At 40.2% G+C, this 18,195-nt stretch overlaps 1 non-coding gene across 1 annotated transcript; it reads right to left on the bottom strand.

Annotated features, from left to right (window-relative positions):
* Nucleotides 1-6,240: 6,240 nt before the first annotated feature.
* LOC120877147 lies at nucleotides 6,241-6,347 on the bottom strand. Its single transcript, XR_005724273.1, has one exon. It is a non-coding gene; the product is annotated as a U6 spliceosomal RNA (small nuclear RNA).
* Nucleotides 6,348-18,195: the final 11,848 nt, after the last annotated feature.

Genomic DNA, 18,195 nt, shown 5'->3' with positions numbered 1-18,195 from the left:
AAGTGAAGAGGAACTAAAAGCCCCTTGATGAAAGTGAAAGAGGAGAGTGAAAAAGTTGGCTTAAAATTCAACATTCAGAAAACTAAGATCATGGCATCCAGTCCCACCACTTCGTGGCAATTAGATGGGGAACCAAAGGGAACAGTGGCAGACTTTATTTTTAGGGGCTCCAAAATCACTGCAGATGGTGACTGCAGCCATGAAATGAAAAGACGCTTACTCCTTGGAAGAAAAGTTATGACCAACCTAGATAGCATATTCAGAAGCAGAGACATTACTTTGCTGACTAAGGTCTATCTAGTCAAGGCTATGGTTTTTCCTGTGGTCATGTATGGATGTGAGAGTTGGACTGTGAAGAAAGCTGAGCGCCAAAGAATTGGTGCTTTTGAACTGTGGTGTTGGAGAAGACTCTTGAGAGTCCCTTGGACTGCAAGGAGATCCAACCAGTCCATTCTGAAGGAGATCAGCCCTGGGATTTCTTTGGAAGGAATGATGCTAAAGCTGAAACTCCAGTACTTTGGCCACCTCATGCGAAGAGTTGACTCATTGGAAAAGACTCTGATGCTGGGAGGGATTGAGGGCAGGAGGAGAAGGGGATGAAAGAGGATGAGATGGCTGGATGGCATCACTGACTCGAAGAACGTGAATCTGAGTGAACTCCGGGAGTTGGTGATGGACAGGGAGGCCTGGAGTGCTGTGATTCATGGGGTTGCAAAGAGTCGGACACGACTGAGTGATTGAACTGAACTGAACTGAACAACTTCCCTTGAGGCCCTTAAATAGAACTAGAGACAAAGAATTGGATCAAAGAGTGACTTTAAGTAAGATAGATGTATCATCAGTCCAGCAGATGACCAGGGCTCAGATATTTGGGGGGATCCTTTGTAACTCCCTCTACTCTCCCTACTCTTATCCATTGAAGAAGAATATTTATCTTGGTCTTGCTCTCTCAAAGCCATTCCATCAATAGAGTGGCTTATCAGTCTTTGGCTTATTTCTCCCATACTTAGTTTCAGGGATAAGGAATCTATCATTAGTTTAATGCACATAATCACAGACAGAAGTTTAGGAAATATTCTCTACCTTAAGTAACTCAGAGTTCCATCTGGGAAGGGCCCTCTTAAGTATTCCACTCATCACATGAACAATGCTCAATAAATGCTTGTTTCATCTCCAGACTACTGGACTTCCCTGGTGGCTCAGCGGTAAAGTGTCTGCCTACAATGCAGGAGGCCCGGGTTTGATCCCTGGGTCAGAAAGATCACCTGCAGAAGGAAATGGCAACCCACTCCAGTACTCTTGCCTGGAGAAATCCATGGATGGAGGAGCCTGGTGGGCTACAGTCCATGGGGCCACAAAAAGTCGGACATGACTGAGCAGCTTCACTTTCACTTTAATGGCCAAGATTCATTCCAGAGACTGGAGTTGTCCTTAATTATGCAAATAATATTAGATAAATAGTAGAGAGATCATATCTATAGAGATTGAGAAATGGCTAGAGCCTCTTGCTGAATGGAAGAAAGAAAAGATGATTACTAGAAATGCTGCATACTTCTCATCTCTCTGACCTTTTCTGAAATGATGGAGCATGTAACTGCACAAAATATTTATATAGCATTATTTATAAAAGTGGAAAATTCAGGAATAACAGGAATGTCTAAAGCTAGGGGAATCATTAGCAGACAACTATCATGAAGTCTTTAAAATGATGACTCTGCAAAAAACTGCATGCCTATCTAAAGACAGTAAAGAAATATGAAGAAATAAAAATAGTTTCTGAGATGGGACACTTGAGCTTAAGAGTGAAATTTAAATTAGTTTCTTTTTTATGACATTCTAAGCTGTTTCTGTTATAAATACTGAAGATTTAGCCTTTATCTCTCTCCCACACTTGCACAAATCTTTTGAAAGATAGACAGCCAGAAAATCTTAACTCCAAAACAGCAGAACAGAAAGCACAAGCAGGTTGTTTGGGCTTGTTTGAGGTTTGTCTGCATCCTCTGAACTGTGGGTAGAATGGTGTTTTTTTCTGACTTCTTTCTTTCTTTCCTCAGCTTCACTCTTAGCATAAAGTAAAATTATTATTTAATGGTTCCACCACATAAAGAGAAATACTATCACTGTTTATACCCAGAAGTCTGCTAGCTTGGTCAGTTGACAGGAGAAATTCCTCAGGTGACTTGGAATGGACACTGGATCCTTGGTTTTCCCCCTTCTCTCTCTCTCTCCCCCAGGCACCACCCCTCTCTTCTTTCAGCTACAGAGATGTTCTGGCCATTCTTGGCCCTTTACTCTTCCATGTTTTGCCCAAGGTCCCAATCCCCAGAACTGAGAGAACAAGACATCCACAGCAATGCAAACGCAAAAAGGGAGTTTATTGCTAGCTCGAGCCAGGACCCTGTCTGTATCCAACACAGTGGAATAAAGCCAGGGCCCCGAGCCCTATATTACAGTAGTATTTATAAGTTTAGGACAAAGACAGGGAATTGGCAAGGTTGGATTGGTTACAAGGGTTTCTTTGCATCTATCAATTGGCTAGATTTTCGCGCGCGCGGGCTTTCTTAGGAGATATCTATCTTTGTCCCGATTGGCACAGCGGGCTTTCTCAGGACGTATCTATCTTTGTCCCGATTGGCACAGCGGGCTACTTAGGACGTATCTATCTTTGTCCCGATTGGCACAGCGGGCTACTGGGAGCCTGCTGACAGGCTGAGTCCTCCCGTCAGGGGTAATAACTTTTGATCCCGCCCAGGCAGTGACTCGGCTGTTTCTGGGATGCTTGCTCCAGCCTATTTTAGTCATGGCCTCTATCAGGCCTCAACATTCCATACACATTTTAGAAGCATTTTATCATGTTCCATGCAAACTCTGTTGAGATATTTATTGGAATCACAATGAATTTGCAGATCAATTTGAGAAGAACAGATTTCTTTATAATATTCTCTAAAGGGGTTTTGAAGATTTTTCAGTATATTTACTCTTAGAGACTTTATTTTTTCTGAAAAGTATTTTAGAAAATTTATATTTTATAGTTGTTTGCTGCTGGTATATAGAAATTCAAGTGACTGGTAATCTTATATTTATAACTAGCTATAATAATTTCTAACAATTTGTATGTATATCCATTTGAGTTTGTTGTTTTCAAACAATGGTATTTTTCTCTCTTCTGTTCCAATCCTTGTACCTCAATGTCCTTTTTTCTTTGTTGTATTGGCTGGAATCTCCAATACCATATTGAATAAAATTATTGATAGTGGATTTTCTTATATATTTTTTATTGATTTCAGAGGAACATTTCCAGAGTTTCCCCATTTTGGATGAGATCTGTCTAGGTATTTTTATAAAGCATGTAGTCTTTATTAGATTGAGGATTTTCTCTTTAAAAAATTATTTATTTGGGTGCACTGGGTCTTGGTTGCAGCATGTGAGATCTGTAGTTGCAGCATGTAGGATCTAGTTCCCTGACCGGGGATCAAACCCAGGCCTCCTGCATTGGGAGTGTGGAGTTATGACCACTGGACCACCAGGGAAGTCCCAAGGATTTTCTCTCTTTTATTCTCATTTTGCTGTATTTATCATGACTGAGAATGGAGTTTATCATAAAAAGATTTTTTACGTATCAATTGACATGGTATGTTTTTTTTCATTTTAATTAGTTAATATGATTATTTATATTTGTAGATTTTCTACTATTAAACCAGGTTGGCATACATGAGTTAAATTCAACTGAGTAATGTTGTGATTGCTTCTTACACACTCTTACATTAGATTTGCTAATATTAAAAAAATTTTCATCTGTATTCATGAATGGAACAGGTTTATAATTCCCCACTCATTTTTTTTAAATTTTATTTTTACTTTATTTTACTTTACAATACTGTATTGGTTTTGCCATACATTGACATGAATCCACCACAGGTGTATACAAGCTTCCAATCCTGAATCCCCCTCCCACCTCCCACCCTATATCATCTCTCTGGATCATCCCCATGCATCAGCCCCAAGCATCCTGTATCCTGTATTGAACATAGACTGGCACTTCGTTTCTTACATGATAGTATACATGTTTCGATGCCATTCTCCCAAATCATCCCACCCTCTCCCTCTCCCTCAGAGTCCAAAAGTCCATTCTATACATCTGTGTCTCTTTTGCTGTCTCGCATACAGGGTCATCATTACCACCTTTCTAAATACCATATATATGTGTCAGTATACTGTATTGGTGTTTTTCTTTCTGGCTTACTTCATTCTGTATAATTGGCTCCAGTTTCATCCATCTCATTAGAACTGATTCAAATGTATTCTTTTTAATGGCTGAGTAATACTCCATTGTGTATATGTACCACAGCTTTCTTATCCATTCATCTGCTGATGGACATCTAGGTTGTTTCCATGTCCTGGCTATTATAAACAGTGCTGTGATGAACATTGGGGTATATGTGTCTCTTTCAATTCTGGTTTCCTTGGTGTGTATGCCCAGCAGTGGGATTGCTGGGTCATAAGGCAGCTCAATTTGCAATTTTTAAAGGAATCTCCACACTGTTTTCCATAGTGGCTGTACTAGTTTGCATTCCCACCAACAGTGTAAGAGGGTTCCCTTTTCTCCACATCCTCTCCAGCATTTATTGCTTGTAGACTTTTGGATTGCAGCCATTCTGACTGGTGTGAAATGGTACCTCATTGTGGTCTTGATTTGCATTTCTCTGATAATGAGTGATGTTGAGCATCTTTTCATGTGTTTGTTAGCCATCCGTATGTCTTCTTTGGAGAAATGCCTATTTAGTTCTTTGGCCCATTTTTTGATTGGGTCGTTTATTTTTCTGGAGTTGAGCTGCATAAGTTGCTTGTGTATTTTTGAGATTAGTTGTTTGTCAATTGCTTCATTTGCTATTGTTTTCTCCCATTCAGAAGGCTGTCTTTTCACCTTACTTATAGTTTCCTTTGTTGTGCAGAAGCTTTTAATTTTAATTAGATCCCATTTGTTTCTTTTTGCTTTTATTTCCAGTATTCTGGGAGGTGGATCATAGAGGAGCCTGCTGTGATTTATGTCGGAGAGTGTTTTGCCTATGTTCTCCTCTAGGAGTTTTATAGTTTCTGGTCTTACATTTAGATCTTTAATCCATTTTGAGTTTATTTTTGTGTGTGGTGTTAGAAAGTGATCTAGTTTCATTCTTTTACAAGTGGTTGACCAGTTTTCCCAGCACCACTTGTTAAAGAGATTGTCTTTACTCCATTGTATATTCTTGCCTCCTTTGTCAAAGGTAAGGTGTCCATAGGTGTGTGGATTTATCTCTGGGCTTTCTATTTTGTTCCATCGATCTATATTTCTGTCTTTGTGCCAGTACCATAGTGTCTTGATGACTGTGGCTTTGTAGTAGAGCCTGAAGTCAGGCAAGTTGATTCCTCCAGTTCCATTCTTCTTTCTCAAGATTGCTTTGGCTATTCAAGGTTTTTTTGTATTTCCATACAAATCTTGAAATTATTTGTTCTAGTTCTGTGAAAAATACCGCTGGTAGCTTGATAGGGATTGCATTGAATCTGTAGATTGCTTTGGGTAGTATACTCATTTTTACTATATTGATTCTTCCAATCCATGAACATGGTATATTTCTCCATCTATTAGTGTCCTCTTTGATTTCTTTCATCAGCGTTTTATAGTTTTCGATATATAGGTCTTTAGTTTCTTTAGGTAGGTATATTCCTAAGTATTTTATTCTTTTCATTGCAATGGTGAATGGAATCGTTTCCTTAATTTCTTTTTCTACTTTCTCATTATTAGTGAATAGGAATGCAAGGGATTTCTGAGTGTTGATTTTATATCCTGCAACTTTCGTATATTCATTGATTAGCTCTAGTAATTTTCTGGTGGAGTCTTTAGGATTTTCTATGTAGAGGATCATGTCATCTGCAAACAGTGAGAGTTTTACTTCTTCTTTTCCAATTTGGATTCCTTTCATTTCTTTTTCTGCTCTGATTGCTGTGGCCAAAACTTCCATAACTATGTTGAATAGTTGCGGTGAAAGTGGGCACCCTTGTCTTGTTCCTGACTTTAGGGGAAATGCTTTCAATTTTTCACCATTGAGGATACTGTTTGCTGTGGGTTTGTCATATATAGCTTTTATTATGTTGAGGTGTGTTCCTTCTATTCCTGCTTTCTGAAGAGTTTTTATCATAAATGGATGTTGAATTTTGTCAAAGGCCTTCTTTGCATCTATTGAGATAATCATATGGCTTTTATTTAAAAATATGGAACGCTTCACAAATTTGCGTGTCATCCTTGCGCAGGGGCCATGCTAATCTTCTCTGTATCATTCCAATTTTAGTATATGTGCTGCCGAAGCGAGCACTAATTCCCCACTCTTGAAGTGTCTTTTTTAATTGGTGTACCATGCCTATTCATCCATTCTCCTTTGGGTATCTGTTTACTTCCAGAATTTTGCTGCTATAAGCATTCTTGTAACCTGTATGTGTGTGTGCTGACACTCACTTGTGTCCAGCTCCCTGTGACTCTTTGAACTATAGCCTGCCAGGCTCTTCTGTCCATGGGATTCTCCAGGCAAGAGTACTGGAGTGGGTTGTTGTTTCCTTCTCCATATTCTTGTATCTGAATCCTGGCAACTACCGAGGAATATGATTGCTTTGTCTTAAGGTACAAGAACATTCCATTTGATGAACTAAAGGTAATATTTTGACATTTTCTATTGATTGCTTTTATGTTTGCCATCAGTTTTCTTAATATGCCAGAGACCGCTTGTTACTTTTTAAAAATTATTAGTCTTTACTTTTTAGAACAGTTTCAATTTACAGAAAAATTGAACAGATAATACAGAGAATTCTCATATATACTCTGCACAAAATTTCTCCTATTAACATTAGTACGGTACATGTTTATAATTAATGCATCAATATCAATATATTATTATTACCTGAAGTCCATTATTTATTCAGATTTCTTTAATTTTTTCCCTAATGACTTCCCAGTCAGATCCAGGATGTCACAATACATTTGGTTGTGTCTCCTCAGAATCCCATTGGCTATGACATTTTCTCAGACTGCCCTTGTTTTTAGTTGCCTCGATAGTTTTGAAGAGTACTGGTTAGCTATGTTGTAGGATGTCCCTGTCCTCCTCTGTCTCTGGCAATTTCTTTCCTCTGAGAATACTTTATCTGGTATTATTATAGTGATTTCTGCTTGCTTTTGATGAATATTTGTGTATCTTTTTCTGTCTTTTCACTTTCAATTTGTCTGTATTGTTATGTGAGGATACAGTGAGAAGGTAGAGTGCAAGCCGGAAAGAGGGCTCTCATTAGGAACGGAACTGACTTGCACCTTGATCTTGAACTTCCCAGCTTCTAGCACTTGGAAAAATAAGTTTTGGTTGTTTAAGCCACACAGTCTATGGTGTTTTGTTATGAAACCCTAAGTAGACTAACATAGTATGAATAGTGATTTTCTATTTAAACCTAGAAAATTTAAGTATTGTGTTATGAGATTCTGGATCTCATTTAAATCTCCTGTTTAGCTGGGTTAAGTGTGTGTGTGTGTGTGTGTGTGTGTGTGACACTGTTGTAGCAAGAATAGGGGAGTGGTACCATCCCATTACTTCCAGGTAGGGATAGAAGTGGATGTTCCCCATCCAGTCTCTATTGACACATGAGGTTGGGGGCTCCTCAATACTATAAGGTGGGAGTGGACCCCATGCAGTTTTCACTGATATTACAGTCGGGGAGGCAGCCTTACTACCTCCCAGCAAGATGAAAATCGCTGCTCCCTACTCAGTCTTCTTTGATATTACCCTGGCAGGAAGGATTGGGATACCTCACTGCAAGTGAGAGTAGAAATCTACACTCCTCACCAGCCTTTGCCGGCATGGGTGGTGGTGGGAGGTCACAGTTTCTTCTTTGGTGTTTGGCTAGGTGTAACTGTTATTGTAAAAAAGTTTTCTCTTTCTATGCTGTCCCTTTCCTGGTCCCTTGACTAGAAAGAATGGACTTTTGTTGGGATTGTCATTTTGTCTGTGTCTGCTGGCATTTCTAAATTGCTGGACTCTTCAGCTCCTAGTCTGAAATATATAAGGCAAAAAGAAAATGTACGGAACTCTTCGTGCCATTCCTTAGGTCCCAAAGTCCCTATCTGGTCTGACTTCTTCCTTCCATCTTTCAAAGTCTTATGTTTGCTTTATATATAACTTCTAGGGGTTTTAGTTGCAGTTAACAGAAAGACTAGGGGAAAGTACACCTTACTCCAAATTCCTGGAAGTGTAATTCCCATATATTGAATTTTAAATTTCAATTATTTTATGCCTTTATTTCTAGAAAGTCTATTTTTTTCTTATTCGTGTATGCTTTATAATTCTTTATAGTTTCTTATTTCCTATACATAGTTTAAAAGACTTTCTGCTATGTATATAAGTTTATAGAATATGGTATTATATAAACTCTGATAATTCTACTTTTGGAATTTCTTATGCATCTATTTCTGCTGTCATTTCTGCAGGCTCTTGTCCATGGTACCTTATTTTTGTGTGTGAAAGTAAAAGAAAGTGAAGTCGCTCAGTCGTGTCCAACTCCTTGCGATCCCATGGACTATAGCCAGCCAGGCTCCTCTGTCCATGGGATTCTCCAGGCAAGAATACTGGAGTGGGTTGCCATTTCCTTCTCAGTTAATTATTTTTCACTGTGAGTCAATTGTTTTCCTTTGAATTGTATGTTAAACTTTAGTAAGGTTTTCTACTGAAATATAACTATAACTAACATCAGTAAAGTGCACAAATCTTAAGCTCACTGAATTCTTACTCATGTGTGCATGTGTGGAACTATCACCCAGATTGAGATATAGAATATTTCTAGCATTCCCAAAGATTCCTTCCACCTCTTCCCTATCAGTACCTACACCTACAGTAACCAGTTTTCTGATCCTCATAACCATACTTTCATTTTGCCAGTTTTTGAATGTCATACACATGGGATCATATAATATGACCTTTATATATGACTGGCTTATTTCACTTCACATCATGTCTTTGAGATTCATCCCTGTTTTTTGTGTATCAGTAGTTGATTAGTTCTCCCAATTGTTTAATGTTTCCTATATTTATATACATATATATTCTTTAAATATTTTATATGATTCCTTTGTCAGATATAAGTATTGCAAATATTTGCTCCCAATGTATAACTTGTCTTTTTACTCTCTTAATGGTAACTTTTGATGAACCAAAGTTATTAATTTTAATGAAATCCAATGTGTCAATCTTTTTTTAAAAAAGAAAGCTTTTCCATCTATATTTTCCTCTAGAAATCTTACTGCTTTGTTCTAAAATCCACATTTAAGTCTGTGATTTCTCCTAAATTAATTTTTGAATGTTGTGAAGAAAAAGTCAAAGTTCATTTTTTTGGACTTGGTTTTTCAATAAACCGATTTATTTACAAGACCTTTGGTAAACTTGAGTAGAGCCTTTGTCATAAACCCCACACATAAATATATGTGTGAGTCTATTTCTGGACCTTCTATTCAATTCTTTTGGTTGATTTGTTCTGTTTTTGTTGTTGCTGTTTTTCCCAGAGGAGCAATAAAAAGCTGTATAAAGGAAGAATGAATAAAGTCTTCCCACCTCCCCCTCTGAGGTAATCACCACATCATTACTCTGGGAGGCATTTGTCTTTCTTCCATGCTCTTCCAAACATACGTGCTGATACACAGTGTGCAGTTACAAACTTTTAATCACACAAGGACACGTTTACTTGTAAAGTGAACAGAGTAGAATCTAAACGTTTATGTACCAAACAATAATAACAGTAATGGTAATGTTAGGTAGGTAGAACAGGGAAAAGGAGTCCAAAATGGCGGTGGCTACAAGACAAAGAAGGGAAAAGCCCTCGAAAATGAAACAAAAGAAGGTCCGAGGACCGGAGTGAGGACCTCAGGTAAAACAAACACTCCTGGCTGGCCCAATTTCCGTAGGACAGGCCCAGGGAGAGATAAACATATAAATAGAGGAGCCAAAGCCAGCTCTCTCTCCCGTGGGCTGGGGCACTCTTCTCCTCGTGTCTTTGGATTGACGTGTCCTCACTCCTCGAAGATGGATTTTCCTGCTATCTTCTAAATAAAATAGAGCTGTAACACTGAGCTGTAACACTGATTTGTCTAAGAGCTATAACATGGTCCATTCGAGACCTGAGAGCTATAACATGGTCTATCCAAGACCTAAGAGCTGTGACACGCCGAGCAGGTTTTAATGTCCGTCACTCCAAATCTTTGTTGTGACGAGACAAAGAATCGAGGAACATACACTCGTGTGACAGTAATAACTAATAGCACTTACCATGCACCAGGTGCTTTTCTAAGTGTTTGACATTTGTTAATCCCCACAACAACCTTAAAGGAGAGACACAAACTTTTACTCCCACTTTACAGAAGATGAAACAGAGGCACAGGGAAGGTAGAACTTGTCCAGCGCCACACAGTCAATACATAGTGGAGCTAGAATTCGAATCCAAGTTCTCTGGTTCCGGAGTCCATGCTAATAACCAAAAATGGTTAGAACATGTTATTTTACCTCTGTGAGTTACTACCTTATTTATCCCTTGCTCACTACCATGCATTTTCCTGATATTAAGGCCAAGTTCTTTTCAGCCTCCAGTCCTTTTCAGTCCAATCGACAATTTCTTCATACTCGCTGCTCAGTTAATTGCTATACAATCTTTAACTGTCAGCCCAAATGTTCCTTCCCCGGGAAGCCTTCCCTGACATCCTACATGAGGCTGGCTTCCTCTACAAAGATTTTGCAACTTCCAGTCTTAGCTTCTCCTCTTCAGCACTCAGCGTGTACTTAGTGACTTCTGGAATAAGTTTTTTAAGCAGCTGTCTTCCTTGCCATCCCTCTTCCCCTCTATTGGAAGCCCGTCTTGTTCACCTTCAGGTGCCCAGAACAACTCCTGACCCACAGTAGGTGTGTGTGAGACTTGTCATGTAGCAGACCCACAGAGCAGACAGGTCAGGAGGCGGCACAGCCTGAAGACTCCTTTGTCTGTGGATTCGAATGTGGATGCAACGAAGGTGCTAGAATCATACAGATAGCCCCAAGTTAAAATATTGACTCAGCAGGCTGTACAAAGTTGGACTATGACTCTCACATTCTGAGATCTGCTTTCTCTCCTATGACGTTGGGTTGATAATATTAGCTTACACATACAAGAGTGCCTGACACATAGTAGGTACTCAATAGATGAGTTACTTGAGTGTTTTGGGAAGAATTAAAAGTTAATTTTTACTTTTCTGTACCTCTGTTTTCTAACCTATAACATGAAATCTATAACATGAGATCTCATCTATCTGCTGAAATTATTGTGAGAATTCAAGGAGATAATTCATGCACTGCACAGAACCCAGTGTCTGGCACAGAGCAAATGCTCAATAATGGTTAACTATGATTATTATGATGATTAAAGAAGGCTGAACTTTGGTGCTAGAGAAGAATCTTGAGAGTCCTTTGGACAGCAAGGAGATCAAACCAGTCAATCCTATAAAAAATCAACCCTGAACTATTCACTGGAAGGACTGATGCTGAAGCTGAAGCTCCAATACTTTGGTCACCTGATGCAAAGAGCCGACTCATTGGAAAAGACCATGATGCTGGGAAAGACTGAGGGTAGGAGGAGAAGAGGGTGACTGAGGATGAGATGGTTGGATGGCATCACTGACTTAACGGACATAAGTTTGAGCAGACTCTGGGAGATGGTGAAGGACAGGGAAGCCTGGTGTGCTGCAGTTCATGGGGTCACAAAGAGTCAGATACGACTGAGTGACTGAATGACAAGAAATGATTATTATTGCCATGAGTAAAGCACCTCCTGCAGTGTATATCTAGTGTGTATTCCTAGATAGATGCTGTCTAGTGTTACTGACTTGGCCTGGGCCAGGTTCTGCCCAGTTTCTCCTAGATCAATCCTGGCCCTCGGTGCTCTCCTAAGTTCCAGAGTTGGCACTTGTTTGACACCACCCCCTGGTCACCATCAGCTACTGCAGCTTCAGCCTTGGATCTTCCCCTACTCCAAGGTTATCCTTCCTGGTTCCATCCAAGCCTTAAAAACACCTCTATGCATTTCCTTGGGAGAACAGGAACACTGAAAACAGAGCAGAAGAAATAGATTTGGGAGATAATTCCAGAAGGTAAGTCCGACAAGACTTTATGACCAATTAGATGTCCAGTGGGGGAGGGAAATGTCCACCTGAAAGTGAAGTCGCTCAGTCGTGTCCGACTCTTTGTGACCCCATGGACTGTAGCCCACCAGGCTCCTCCGTCCATGGGATTCTCCAGGCAAGAATACTGGAGTGGGTTGCCATTTCCTTCTCCAGATGTCCAGATGTCCAGTGGGGGAGGGAAGTGTCCACCTACTAAGACAGTGATTCTCAGCTAGGGTGATTTCCCCCAACAGAGGACATCTGGCAATGTCTGGAGACATTTTTGGCTGTTCACTGCGTGGTAGAGGGGGTGTCACTGCCTCTAGTGAGTAGAGACCAGGGATGCTGCTAAATTCAGTGCCCAAGACAGCCCCCTGACAATAAAAGAATTATCTAAGCCTAAGTGTCAGTAGAAATACGCTAGTCTAGGCTGATTCTCAGAGTCCTACCAGGGCATTCAGGGCATCAAGAAAAGCTGAGAAAAACCTGCCATAATGAGATCTCAATACTGTGTAAAACTCAAGGCTCAGCTAAGTCTGAGGAAAACCCAACCCAGGACCTAACACAGCCTGTACGATTTTCTAAAATCACAGAAGGGGGAACATTATAATAGATCATTTATTTCTTCAGCTTACACTATTTGTGATCCCAACATATATCCTTAATGCTGGTCCTAACAGTATATACAGTTATTAATCACATCAAAGGACTTAAACACAGAATATACATCAGATTAGCTAGACATTCTCAAAGGATTATATAATCTTCTAGTTCAATTAGGAGATTTGAATTTCTATGTGGATAACAAAAGCAGTAACTAAGAACTAAGGAAAAGATTATGCTTTTCATGCTTCCTAATACTTGCCATAACAAAGGAAGTAGTCAGCCCTCCACCTGTTGTTTTTATATCTGTTCTCCACTGAAGAAAGGGTAAAACCAGGAAGCAGGTGAGGACTTCTGCTCAGCAGGAAGCAGCAGGACCAGGAGACCAGGAAAGAAAGGGGGAGAAATGCTTCAGAATGTCAGCCTCTCAAGATTTTTCCAGCCACACACATCGGTGAAAAATCCAAGCAGAGGGGCTCTTCGGTCCACTTCTCCTGACTCACAGCTGGAATCCCCTTTCACCTGACAGGAATTTCTGAGACACCCAGAAAGATCCCAGGGACATTGGCCTTTTGTTCTCTTGATTGGAAATTCAAACCCAAGAAAGTCTCAGTGTTGTGCTGTTAAGTCTGATGGGCAACTTAGTCCCTTCCACTTCTAGCTTTCAGTGTTTCAGGCTGCCAGTCCTCATCTCCAAGCCACTTAGGACCCTGGGTGCTGCTCCCTGTGAGAGAGCCCTTTTCTGATGGGTCCTGGAGCACCTCTGATATCGTGGGGGCCCCCTGCGCTTATCTCTCTTTATCCCTAAGGGTATCTCTGATTCTGACCTCTTGGAAATTCTATTATTTGCAACAAATTCTTTCTCTGCCCAATAGGACTTTGTGAAGTATTTGTTATACTCACACGTTGTTTTTCTGACTCTCGTTGAAATCTGGCTTATTTACCAGTGTCTGGTGGTAATTATTTGATCTAACCAACTGGGTAGCATCTTTTCTCTGCCACCTTATTTATCAAGTCTCCGCTAAGATCTGATGTGAATTTTAAAAGCTTGTAAAAACTCCTTGCAAAGGCTCAAAGCTCCCTGGACTCACTCCGTGAGTTTCTGTTTTCTGTTTTTAGAATGCTTCTATTTTCTAAAGAAGTTTCAGAGTATACTTCTATAGAAATATCCTAGAGTCTAATCAGAACTTAAAATTCTCCACTTGTGAAGTCTCAGGGTCCAGTAAACTGGTTTCTGACCATACCCCTTAGTCTGTCCATCTTTCATTTTCTTCCTCCTAGTACACTTTGTTGACCTAAAACAGACTGCCAGATAATTCTCTAGCAAAGGTGGGTTTATTTAGGATGAGCAAAGAAGAGCATTTTGGTGTGTGCAGCCATGGCAAGCCACATGCAAGACCTGCAGGGCCAAGGAAGAACTCTTTTATAGAGACAAAAAAGGCAGTTGGGATACCTATAGAAAACAACTAGTCCACAGCTTTTTGTTGGCTGAGTCCTTACCAGGAAAGAAGACAGGTCTTTCTCCCTCCTGTGGGCCTCTGCCACTGTCACAGTGTGTGAAAGACCCCTTTATGGCCTCCCTCTCATGCTCATTCTCAGTCATTCAGCCGTGTCCAACTTTTTGTGATCCTGTGTTCTGTAGCCTGCCAGGCTACTCTGTCCATGGGATTTTCCAGGCAGGAATAATGGAGTGGGTTGCCATTTCCTCCTCCAGGGGATCTTCCTGACCCAGGGATCAAACCCACATCTCCTGTGACTCCATACATTGGTAGATGGATTCTTAACCACTGAGCCACCTGGGAAGCCATGCTATGGCCTCCCAACTCTATTTAATTGAATTTCTGTTTGATTTTTCATAACTTCTTGAAGAACACCAGTTCCCCAATCTCCCTAGATCTCCACAGCTACTACCTCAGTTCATCCACCTGGATATTTTCCCAGATTACTATGACAGCCACACCACTCTGCCTGGACCAGCTCTTCCAACTCCCCTGACCCTTTCCTTTGCTGCACATTCCAGTTTTGTCCATGACTCCTGCCCAGCATGTCTTTCTGACCCTCTGCACAGCAGAAAGGTTGGGAGCTTGGCTGGACTAGAAACTGTCTCAGCTGCTCTCTATTCTGGGATACCAGCCCACTCTTTCTTCTGCAGATGGTCAGCGGCCCCATTGTTCTCTGCTTTGGTGGCTTTGATAGCAGAGCACCCCTTCTTCTATTTCATCATGGTCCCACTGCTCCCACCTGGAACACAGCTACTGGAGAAACAGCTAAAATTGTTGTCATTTTTAAAAAATTTCAAGGTTAATATTTAAAAATTTTTTCAAGTCAATGTGTAGAAAAAATATGGAGCTTTGTGTAAGCTTGCACTCTATAATCACATCTCATGAGCTAATATTTTAATGACACCTCCTGGGTAATAATTAGCTCAGCTCCTTACTTGTCATCTGCAAAGTACAGTCACTGTTCCAAGCTCACCAGACTCTGTTTTCTCCTCTTTTGTTCCCCAGTAACTTAGATATTAATAGTGCTCATTTGGAAAATGCTTCTTCCACCCATGCTAAAAGTTCACCCTTGTACAGAATTTCCTAAGTCTTATTAGGTGTACTTTGGTTGCAAGAGCAGACTTAAGTACAGTAACAAAAGATTGTCTAATTTTTCATTTAAATACATTGGATTCAGCCAGAAGAATCTGGCTAATTGGAGTATTTTGGTAAACAGCTTTTATTTTCTTCTTAGGAGCCTAGAATATAGATCCATACTCTGTTGGTTTCTTTTTATTTTTTTTTTAAATTTCATTTTATTTAATTTTTGGCCACACCACACAACATGTGGGATCTTAGTTCCCTGACTAAGGATTGAACCCATGTCCCCTGCATTGAAAGTGCAGAGTGTTAACCACTGGACCACCAGGGAAGTTCCCTCTTTTTATTTTAGAAGTATTTGTAAAACAAGGGGGAATGGAGAGTTAGCCAGCTGTGGCTTATCCATACATTGAGCTTTACTGACAGTTTTTTCAAAGCAAACTTTGACATTTCTCGGTGATTTTAATGTTTGAATGTTGAGAGAATTCTGTAGGCTCATTTAAATGTCAAATTTTGATAAGGTTATGCTCTGTCCCAAGAGCCCTATAATGCCTGAATCAGTGATGCTGCAGCGGGAACCATTACTCTAGGGGTCAACTAAAGGACAAGAGGGAAAATAGCTGGTATTATCTAAGCTTCAAAGAAGACTGGCTCATAGAGAACCAAAATTGCAGATTATTATAAAAACTTCCTCTCTGTACTCTGTGCTCCTACTCTCCTACTGAGCAAACAGACTGAGGCCAAGGCTCCATTTGTCATGACTTTCATAAGCTTTCATTCTAACCAGTAGGCCAAGGTGGCATTTTGCATCCCAGTGGTTAGCGTCAACTCAGAACCAGTATCTAAAGTATCTGCTGCTGCTGCTGCTAAGTCGCTTCAGTCATGTCCGACTCTGTGCGACCCCATAGACGGCAGCCCACTAGGCTCCTCTGTCTAGCTCCCAAAAGTTTGGGCATTTTCCTTCCCAATGTGTGGTTATTTTAGTAATTGGCTGCAGGACTTTCTGTGGGGAGGCTTAGAGGAGAAGTTTATAATATACATTTATGGCCATATTGCAGGGTCCTTCCTTAAAGGGACCCAGCCTTCCCTTCAGTCAAGGGCCTCTAGGCCTGTCCACAGCCTTTCTAACCCTGGAGCCTATTATGGTAATTCACCTACCTTGACTGTGAAGTAAAGAGCCACCACCTGGCCTCCGTCAATCCAGAATCCTGTTAGTTTCAGTGAAATGGGAAAGCCCGGTTCTAAGGTAGGATCTCCCACTACCACTTTGGCAATGCTTTTCACTGGTGCTTTCATTACTATGCATATCTTATACTGTGGGAAATGCAGCATCCTCTGGCCCTTCCCAGGGTATGGATAGGGTGGCTGGGGAAACTGGACATTTAGGTCCACTCCAAGATTCTTACCTCCCTGAAATTTTGGCCCTTCAACACCTTATTATCTGTAGGCCACCACTGAGTCCAAGCTTCAATAAACTAGCCAACCAAGCTGTTAAAGCTAATTGTGGGTGCTCAAGTTAAATTCTGTTGCTTGAATCCATATAAATACACCCTTATTGTTAATTTGATGCCTCTTCAAACTTACATTTCATCCTCTTCAGTCTAATGTACTTAGAATCTACTTCCACCATGATATCCAGCTTTAATGAAACAGTCTCTACACATTCTGACCTACATACAGGCTAGCCACAAAAAGAAATAAATTTTAGAACTTTCAAAATAACATAGAGTATATTAGGATTTTGAAAAAAACTAAACTGTTGGACAGGACACTTCTCTTTCGGCTCACATCTATCAATCCTTGTAGATTATCCTTCCATTTCTCACAATCAAAGATTGCATGGTTATATTGAAGAGCCTTATCCTCTTAAATATGGAAATAAGGACAATAAAGATTCTCCAGAAGAGTTAGTGCTTTGAAACAACACATAATGAATCCAAGCAGAAACAAAACATCACTGTAAGGAGTAGTATCCAGGCTGGTAAGACTTGACTTTGCTATATAACTGGTTCCTAACCTATATTAGAGAGCAGATCACTTTGAAAATCTGATAAAAGCTATGAATCCTCTCTAGAGAAAAATGTGTATAGATACAAAATACGCATTCAATATTCAGGTGCTCAAGTCCCTAGTTATCCTGTTCATGAACCCATAGTTAAGAACCCATACCTTTCTGGACTGGCTCAAGGTATTAAAAACATCTAATAGAAAGTGTCCATCAGAAGATTTTTGGGGACTTCCCTGGTAGTCCAGTGGTTAAGACTCTGGAGTCCCAACGCAGGGGGCCTGAATTCAATCCCTGGTCATGGACTAGATCTCATATGTTGCAACGTAGACCCAGAGTAGCCAAATAAATACATATATATTTTTTTTAAAAGAAGAAGATTTGTTGGTTAGACATGAGTATAGAAAAAGGAAGCTCATAAGATACACACTATCAGTGTCCTTTCAAGTATCATCAATGGGAGAGAGGACTCTGGTTAAAAAAATCTATCAAATGTTCTCGTCCTGAGAGCAGGACAGGAGAGTCATCCTAACTTAATCTGAAGCCATTAACCACTCAAATGATCAAATTCCATTTGTTCTGGTCTCATGCACACTAGACAAATTTCTGTTTATTATTTGACCCCTTGGGTAGCCTGCCTATAAGTCAAAAGTGCTTTGACCAGAGAATATGAACAGAAAGAGTTCCAGTGTGAATTAACAAATTGGTATTCCGTTGTTTCCTTTAATAGGCATTCTCTGTGAGTTTGGTTAATTAAAGTCCACATATAAAAGATAATTCTAGGTTTCTGAACTTGCATAGCAGAGGGAAATACCTCTATG

This window comes from Oryx dammah, unplaced genomic scaffold (assembly GCF_014754425.2).
Source record: "Oryx dammah isolate SB20612 unplaced genomic scaffold, SCBI_Odam_1.1 HiC_scaffold_17, whole genome shotgun sequence".
Classification (NCBI taxonomy): Eukaryota; Metazoa; Chordata; class Mammalia; order Artiodactyla; family Bovidae; genus Oryx; species Oryx dammah.
The sequence above is the reverse complement of the archived record's forward strand: the minus strand, read 5'-3'. Positions and strand labels throughout refer to the sequence as shown.